Source organism: Psammomys obesus, unplaced genomic scaffold (genome assembly GCF_907164565.1).
Source record: "Psammomys obesus unplaced genomic scaffold, mPsaObe1.curated_primary_1811, whole genome shotgun sequence".
NCBI lineage: Eukaryota > Metazoa > Chordata > Mammalia > Rodentia > Muridae > Psammomys > Psammomys obesus.
The window spans coordinates 37,916,718-37,926,683 of record NW_026593286.1 but is presented as its reverse complement, the minus strand read 5'-3'; the positions used below and the strand labels follow the sequence as shown (position 1 = coordinate 37,926,683).

The following is a 9,966-nucleotide window of genomic DNA, read 5'->3' as shown; positions in this document are numbered from 1 at the left end:
CCTATCAGGGACTAGGGAAAAGGCACAGGAGGAGAAGAGGGTGGGTGGGTAGGACTGGGAGGAGATGAGAGAGGCAGCTGCAGTCGGGATACAAAGTGAATAAATTATAATAAATAAATATACAAGTAAAATTAAATTTAAAAAATAAAAAATAGAAAAAAGAATATACCTTTTTATTTAAAATATTTCATATAAAGAGTATATGTAAATGTGCCAACAAAATTATTTTACCTGTTCAGTTTTAATTTTTAAATGTAATGTAATTCCAAACTGAAATATACATATGTGTGTGTTTTAACATCAATCAGAATGCCATACAACTTTACATATGTCTATAAATTGGAATAAAGAACTGAACATTAATTCAAAAAAGAATACTGTGACCATATATCTATTTCTTGTTTTACTCATTATCTCTTATATACAACTTTGTGATCTACAATGTTATGCTTTGTTTTTCCTGGAGAAAACGAGAGATTCTCGGTAGTGCAAATGTCAGCCTGATTTCACCATGCTATCGCTCATAGTCCACTGAAATCCTGCATGCAGTTAACTCTACTGTCTTCCACTATTTTCTCATGCCCTCTCATCATAAAATTTTATAATTTTATAACTGAAAATTTTTAATTAAACATCTCACATGAACATGACTGCCTCTAATGTTAGAGCTAATATATATTTAAAGCTTACTTTTCTGCAAACCCCAACATACATGTTTAAAAAGAGAAAAATTATTGTTGTTGTAAACAAAAAATGAAAATTCCAATCATTTTATTTTACCAACAAAGACTCAGAAACCAGATGATGGGGTGAAAAGCTGCTAGCTCAGAGAGGCAGAGAAATAACCCAGCTGACCTTCCTTCTCAGCTCAGGTTGAAATGGAAAAAATCCAAAAAGTTCACTAGCTCAGCTGACAGCCCAGGAGGAAAAGGCCAAAACAAACAAAAACAAACAAACAAACAAAAAACCCAAAGCCAAAGGCTTGCTAGGTCAAAGCTCAAAAAGCCAGGAAGCTGAGGAGTTGAAGCCTAAGTTAAAGCCAGAGCTTAAGGTAAAAAGCCCTGTTTCTCCATGTTACTTCAGTACTCCTCAGCTCAGGGTCCCTCTTACTCTTTAAACCCTGTCAGTTGGTTTTTTGCTGAGCTTCTTGACCTAATATTAAAAGAGAGCTCTTGGATTAAGGTGCGTGATAAAGCTCAACTGTATCAAATAAGAAACAGGATTTTACAGAACACAATTTTGGGGTTCACAATGGGTTCAAATTCCTGCTACAAATGATTATGCCTTAAACAGGTCTTTGAAAGTACATTACCAGATTACTGTCCTTTATATAATAGTGCATATTCGTCATATTTATTTTCACTTTTTAATATTGAATGTGATAATTTTTAACTAACTATAATGATTTTATATCATTAATTGAAATTAAAAACAGGCCAATTAAAATGTACTATTATATATAATAGTACAAATATATGTACAATTAGGACAACAGCTAAAATATACTCTCAATAGCATTCTTATTGTTCACATTAAAATGTTTTGTCTGAACAGATATGTCAGAGATTGAAATATTTATACATTCTTATCTGGAATCAAATATTTCCATTTTAACATTTTTTTATTCTTTAAAACATTTTTTGGGTGATGTTCTTAGAGGAAATATCAATCAACCTTTCAAGAATGACTTAATCAAAACTGAATTTATTTCAGGAAAACTATATTGGTAGAAATTAAGGATATATAAAGACTTATGATAATAAATATAAATATTTCCACTGTTTTATAAAATGTGAATGTAATCACAGATTTCTCTGAGAAAAGATAATTTAGTGTATATTTCCAAAACATGTCTATCATGTTTTGTTAACTGGAAGCTACTTTTTGATTTGCTTTATTTTAATTTTGAGACATACATTATTACTAGAAGTAAAATAATATTATTTCTGTATAAATTAAGCCTAAATATACTTTTTGGCTCCCCTTGCCAATGGGGAAAGGGACACCTTGTTGGTGGTGTGGTTCTTATATCGAGTGTTCCATTTTCTCCACAACCTTGCCAGCATGTTCTGTCACTTGAGTTTTTGATCTTAGCCATTCTGACAGGTCTAAGATGGAATCTCAGAGTTGTTTTGATTTGCCTTTCCCTGATAACTAAGGAAGGTAAGCATTGCTTTTTTATTTACTTTTATTAATTACAATTTATTCACTTTGTATCCCCCCATAAACCCCTCCCATCTCCCCTCCCAATCCCACCCTCCTTCTCCTTTCTTCATGAATGCCCTTCCCCAAGTCTACTGATAAAGGAGGTCCTCCTCTCCTTCCTTCTGATCCTAGCCTATCAGATCTCATGAGAAGTGCATTGTCATCCTCTGTGGCCTGGTAAGGCTGCTCCCTCCTCAGGGGGAGGTGATCAAAGAGCAGGCCAATCAGTTCATGTCAGAGGCATTTCTTTAAATGCTTCTCCACCATTCAAGATTCCTCTGTTGAGAATTCTGTTTAGTTCTGTATCCCTTTTTGTTATTATTATTTATAATTTATTCACTTTGGTTTTTTGTTTTAAATTATTTATCTATCATTTATGCATGTATGTATGTATATATGTATGTATTACAATTAGTTCACTTTGTATCTTGGCTTTAGCCCTCTCCATCGTCTCTCCCAGGCACATCCATCCTCCGTCTTCTCTTCCTATGCCTCTCCCTTAGTCCACTGATAGGGGAGAACTTCCTCCTCTTCTATCTAAACCTAGCCTATCAGGTCTCATCAGGACTGGCTGTATCATCTTTCTCTGTGGCCTGGCAAGGCTGCACACTTCATGAAGATGTGATCAGAGAGTCAGCCACTGAGTTCAGAGACAACCCCTGCTCCCCTTACTTGGAAACACACTTCACACTTGTTAACTGATCCAGGTCCTCTCCATGCACTGTCCTTAGATGGAGTATTGGTCTCTGCATGTACCCCCAGGGCTCAGGGTTTTTTGGCACCGTTGGTCTCCATGTGCAGTTCCTGTCCTTTCTAGGTCTTTCACTCATCTTCCATAAGGTTTCTTGCACTCTGCTCAAAGTTTGGCTATGAGTTTCAGTATCTCCTTTGATACCCTGATAGGTTGAGTCTTTCAGAGGACCCCTGTGGAAGGCTCCTGTCCTGTGCCCTTTCTTCTCCTACTTCAGATGTCAATCCAGTTTTCCCTTTAGAATGAAGATTAAGCCTCTTCCCTAAGGTCCTCCTTATTGTTTAGGTTGTTTAGCCTCTGAGGACTAGGGGGATGAGGTGCAGGAGGGAAGGTTGGGACGGGAAAGACAGCACAGAGGGGCCTATGACTGAGATGTAAATTGAACTAATAAAATAATTTAATTAAAAACTTAAAATAAATAAATAAAACATCATTGAAAAACACTAGATTTGAAGATTTTTTTTTAATTTTTCATAAAGCTCACCTATGTTGCAAATACTATTTTCTTCCATTTATATTTAAAAATTTACTCTGTAAAAATTCAAACATCTGAGTGGCCATGGGCTACATCTGAGCAAGGGTTCTAGGTTATCTAGGTTATATTCATGAATAGTCTTTGGTTGGAGTATCAGTCTCAGAAAAGACCACTGGGCCCAGATATTTTGGTTCTGTTGCTCTCCTTGTGGAGCTCCTGTCCTCTCCAGGTCTTACTATCTTCCCCTTCTTTCATAAGATTCCCTGCACTCTGCCCAAAGTTTGGTTATGAGTCTCAGCATCTGCTTTGATACCCTGATGGGTAGAGTCTTTCAGAGTCCCTCTGTGGTAGGCTCCTGTCCTGTTTCCTGTTTTCTCTTTCCTCCATTGTCCATCTCGCTTGTCTTTCTGAGTGAGGATTGATCATCTTACCCAGAGTCCTCCTAGTAAGGTGAACAGGAATCGTCTCTGATATGAAATCAGTGGCTGGCTCTTTGATCACCTCCCACTGGAGCGTGGAACCTTTCCAGGCCATAGAGGAGGAAAATGTAGCCAGTTCTGTTGAGACCTGATAGGTTAGGGTCAGATGGAAGGGGAGGAGGACCTGGAGAGGGGCATGAGAGGAAATGAGAGAGGATGGGATTGGGAGGGAATGAGAGAGGGGGCTACAGCTGTAATACAAAACTAATAAACTGTAATTAATATGAAAAATAAAGATTTAATTAAAAAAGAATAAAGTTGCACACCAGACTCGCTTAAACCTTGACTCTTCTAATGACTAGTGCTTTGATTAGCACTGAATGAATCTTTAAAAAAAGATTCAAACATCTCCATATATTTATAATATGACAAAATTTTGATTAAAATTTATTACAACTATAATACCTTATCTGAAGTTTTCTGAAGAGCTGACCTTTTGTAATGAATATATTAAAAATTATGATATTGGAGAAATATCCAAAATTCCCATTAAAGTTATTCAAAGTAAATTGCTCATATGTTTTGTCTTGCATTGTGTTGTTTTATTTCACTTGATCGTGTGAAAAAATCTTTTTGTTTTGTCTTGGTTTTCTTTGTGATTCAGAAACTCTTGGAGCTATGAGGCTGACAACTGAGTTTACTCCTTTTTAAACTAAAATACCATATTTCTTATTATACAAATATTTTGTGAATATGGTAATTAAAATGGATAACTCATTGTGATTTTTGTTTATTTATGAAGAAACCAACTAATGAAAATTTTAATCAACTCTATATGCTAATTTACATTCAATTAACTAACCATTTTGAAGAAAATCTTTTTTAGATTTAATGTATTTATAAAAGCTAATAAATACAAATAATTAACAAACTACTTTCCTTTTCTTTGTACTTTAATAATACATAATTATTTACTGCTTTCTAAAATAATTCTCATGTTGAATTATCAACATTTGAGAAAAAGAAAACTGAAATTTTTGTAACCTTAGTTGTCTTGCTGTTTAGTTTATAACTATGGATAAGATATATTGACTGTTTTTCTACAGTCTTTACTACTCAGATCAGAAAAGTTTTCAATTTTCAATGCAATAAAAAACAGTCATTTATTGTGACACTTGGCCTACATCATTAGTCTTTCAGCATAATGTGTCTTTTAGCTAAATGGCAACAATTTATTTAACCAAAGACATGATTACTGAAATTAAACTCAAAGCATTAAGCATTAGTGTACTTGTTAGAAAACAGTTTTAATTCTATTTGTGTATTATCTGAAGCAACTAAACAGATGAGTGTCTTACAAGTAAAAATGCTGAAGACTAACACTAAACAAGAAAATAAAACTGTCTAGCATGTTAATTTAGTCTTCATCACCTACAACACTTGTTAATACCACTGCCCAATAGCTAAGAGTCTTAGAGAGTATTCATAGTACAATATTTTTTGCCTTTCTTATACTTTTAATGCCTTAGTGATGATAGCACATAAAAACTATATTAAGTTAGTTCAAACAATAGGTTTACATCATTTTTCTTTCTTACTCATTTTAGTAGGTATAGATTGACATTGTCATAGTACAATCTTATTTGAAGAATACTAAATATAAGTTTAAATTGGGCAAATGTGACCATCAAACTCTGAATATACATGTACCTACTTTATCATTATCCAGTGACAGAATCCTTTCCTAGTTATATACACTGTGTCTATTTTGCCTATATCTGAAATAATCAATTTTACAATACCGTTTATTTTAAGAACATACTTCATATATTCTCCCGAAATTGAATAAGATAAAATTTTGTGACTACTTCAATATATTCTATTTTAAAAAGAAGAGAAATATTTGGATTCATTTTTCTCCACTAAAATTTTAATTCATTTCTTTACAGTAATTGGAAAAATTTAAACTTTAACAGGGAAATACAAAGATCCTGAATAGGCAAAATAATTCTGAACAATAAAAACATGGCTAGAATTACCACCATCTAGTTTTAAGTTGATTAGAGAGATATGCTAACAAAACAACATTGTACTTACATGAAATCAAATATTTTAGCTGAAGAAATAGAACTGAGGACACACATATAAGCCTCTTCATCTACAGCAAGGTTGTTTTTGACAAAGATGTAAAAAATATATATTGGAGAGCGTATCTGCAAAAAATAGTGCTGGTCAAACTGGACCACTGCAAGTGAAAAATAAAACTACATCCTTATTTTACATCTTGTAGACAACCTACTCCAAATAAATCAAGGACCTCTACATGAAAAATGATCCCCTGAGTCTGAAATAGGAGAAAGTATGGGGTATGTTTGAATTCACTGACACGGGAAAGAAGTTTCTGAGAAAGACCATAATAGTGCAGATATTAAACAACAAGTCATAAATGAGACCTCATGAAAGTGAAATATAGCAAAGCAAAATATCATTTGAGAGAAGGGGCTACATAGAGAATGGGGAAAATAACTTTACAAGTCAGATACGTGACAGTGGCTTGCTAGCTAGAATATACAAAGAACTCGAAAAGACTGAACATTAATAAAAATATACAACCCAATTAAAAAATCAGTGCATAAAATTAACAGAGAATTCTCAAAAGATGAAATACAAGTGGCAGAAAAAAATGATTATTTTTAATGATCAGCACTCTTAGACTCCAGAGAAATACAACTTAAAGACATGTTGATAATTTATCTTACCACAGTGAGAATGACTACAGTTTAAAAAAATGATGAGAATAAATACTGGCCTGGGAAGGCTCTGCATGGGCACACCACAGAAGTACATTACTGTCAAATAGATGAGTCTGGCAGTTTGCTGCCAGAGAAACATGCCAATTATGTTGCCTCCTATAGCACAAAGAAAGATAATCATGAATACTGTGTGTCTGAGTACTTGAGACTGTGGCATCTATTGTGGCCTGACAGTTATGGGCTTTATTGGACAGCTTCTTCTCATGAATAGAGAAAAAATACTGGTTTTTGTTAAGTCAGGCCAGCATGAGTGTGGAGGATAAGTGTTAGCGTTACACTCTGCTGTACACTCTTAATGCTGTCCTGAGTCTTACTCTGTATGATAGTATCTTTACCCGCCTGCGGGACTAGTAATTCGTGGGGTCTCCGAAGAGGACCAGGCCTGAAAGAAAAACGGGTGAGAGAGAAGAACGGACTCAAGCAAATGTGCACTTTTCAAGAGTCAAATTTTATTGAACCGGAGCAGGCTTTTAAGGCCAACCTTAGATAGGGGCGGGGCGAGGGAGGAGCACAGTGTAGAACACTCAGGGAGGGGTAGGTTGGAAAGTCCTACTCTAGAGTTTCTGAACTCAGGGAGGGGCAAGGTGGAAGTTACAAAATCTTCTTGGCCCGGGCCTGGAACACTTTGCAGTTATCTCGGGAAGTCATGGTACAGTTAGCACATTTCTGCAACTGTCATGCAGGATGTTGGTCAACCAGGTGCAGCAGGGTGGGGGGAATGAGAAAAGGTCAGAAGTTTCTCAGGGCTTGTCTCTGACAAGTATCCATGTTATCAATGTAGACAATGTTTGTGGCATATGTGTTGAGTCTACAGAAGGAAGACGGTTCATTTGCTGGAAATATTTGGGGAGAAATTGATACAAGGTTCTTATTCTGTACAGTGGCAACTTTGGCTTTCTTGGACAAGCTTGGTACTATTAACGCAGAAAAGGTGACTGAATTTGTTTTTTCCTGTTTGAATTTTGATGGTGGATTGGGTGTAGAGACGACTCTGAATCTCAAGCCAGACAGATCTATTGTTGCACAGGATTCCTCGTGATAACTAGTAAGTTGCTTCAAGTGACTATTGATTTACTTCTTTGGATTTGTGAATAACAATTGTCCAAAGGCAGGCTTAATGAAAGACCCAAGAAGTTACCATATGTGTGCTATTTGTGGTAGCTTTTGGCCTACAAAAAGAAAACTGAGAGACTTCATTGGACTGACAGAGAAAAGCTTCAAAATTTCACCTTAGCATTTCAAGATGAAGAGACAGGAGGTTTAGCAGACAGCAGGAAATATTGTGGATCCCTACCACACCTTCTTTGGCATTTCTGGACTGTCACTTCTGGGAGAATAAGGGATCAAACCTGTTAGTCCTGTCTTTTGCATGTGTGAAGAAATGTTTCAAAGGGTGATTGGAAATGATTTTAACTGATATAGTTAAAACTCATGATTTAAATAAAGTATGTACAAGACTGAAAAAGAAATGTTGGCACATGTGTGACCAAAAGGGAGCATTTAGTCACTGCTGGTGGTAGTGTAAACTGGCATACCAAATTGGAAATCAGTGTGGAGATTCCTCAAAAATATGAAACCAAATGGACCACATTTTATAGTACATACTTTGTGTAATATATGTATTGATACTAAAACATTTCACATAACATTTATTTTCAATCATATTTTTAATAAGAGTACTCAAGATCATTTGAGATTTCTCAATTTCAAAATATGTTCACTGCATTTTTTTTCCTTTTTGACTATGATTCTTTGCATCACATAATGTCCAATGCTCCCATATAGATTTGATATTCAAACCTCTTTCCAGAGAATATGCAAATATCAGAAGTTGTTACATATGCTCAAAAACTGTCAGTGCAGTGTGTAAGTCTACGATCATCCAATATAGAACAAGATAAAACAAATAAATTATATTTTTCAATATTACTTTATAAGAACAGAACATGATAAACATAATGGCATTTTATGCAAAAGGATGCCATCAATTTGAAGATTTGGAAAAGGTATGTGGGAAAGTTTGAAAGGAGGATAAGGAATGGAAAAATATTTTAATTGTATTATAATATCTAAACAATAAATTATTACACAAAAATAACTATGGACTAAAAATCCATTTAGTTTTATATTAAATGAAGAGTTTATATGACTACACATAGCAAAGAAAAAATTACACAGAAGTACAAATGTGATAGCACATATATGAATGAAAATGTATTTAAGACTGATATAATGATAATACTTAAAAGTAAATAGCACAGTAATTTTGGAAAAAAATAGTTTTTAGTGTACTTATTCTCAAGGACTTATTGTTTTTTTTTCAAATATTGGGACAAGAAAGTAAAATAAGCACATTCAGTGAATATCATATGTAACTAAATTATTTTCTTATTACCTGTAAATGTATATGCTATATACTTTGTGCACAATTATATAAGAGAATAAAAGTGATTCAAGCAAGTAACAAAGTTTTTACAGATTCTAAATTATAGTGCTGAGACTTCAAATTATGTCTACTTAATTACAGAATTGTTATTTAACCACTATACAAGGTAAATTAATATAAAACAATTAAACTGAAAATACTTTGGTAGTCATTAATTAACTAAAATCTTATAAAATCAGTAAACTTCATTGCATTGGTCTAAGAACTTCATTAATATTATTCTATTATATGCAAAGATGGATGAAATTAAGTATAAACAGTTCACTCTTTCAATATTATCTGCTTATTTTAAAGTTTTTGCCTTTACATACATTTTTATTTAATCTTTTTATTTTAATTTTTTATTAATTACACTTTATTTACTTTGTATCTCCCCTGTAGTTCCCTCCCTCCTCCCCTTTGAATTCCTTCCTTCCTCCTCCTTCTCCACACATGCCCCTCCCCAACATTGGTAAGGGAGGTCTTCTTTTCCTTCCTTCTGATCCTACTCTGTTAGGTCTCATCAGGAGTGGCTGCATTGTCTTCCTCTGTGGCCTGGTAAGGCTGCTCCCCCCTCAGGGGGAAGTGTCAAAGAGCAGGCCAATCAGGGTCCTCCTTCTTGCTTATCTTTTAGTATGTTTACCCTATTTTATATATTGAATATCCACTTATAAGTGAGTATAGACCATGTGTGTCTTTCTGCTTCTGGGATACATCACTCAGGATGATCTTTTCTAGATACCACTCTATGTCCTTAGCCATCAGAGAGATGCAAATCAAAATCACCCTGAGATTCTACCTTACACCCATCAGAATAACTAATATCAAAAACTCAAGTGACAATATATGCTAGAAAGGATGTGGAGAAAGGTGAACCC

The 9,966-nt window shown here is 34.5% G+C and overlaps 1 pseudogene; it reads left to right on the top strand.

The window, feature by feature from the left end:
• Window positions 1-6,674: 6,674 nt before the first annotated feature.
• LOC129683826 (geranylgeranyl transferase type-2 subunit beta-like) lies at window positions 6,675-8,080 on the top strand (annotated as a pseudogene).
• The last annotated feature ends 1,886 nt before the right edge of the window (window positions 8,081-9,966 follow it).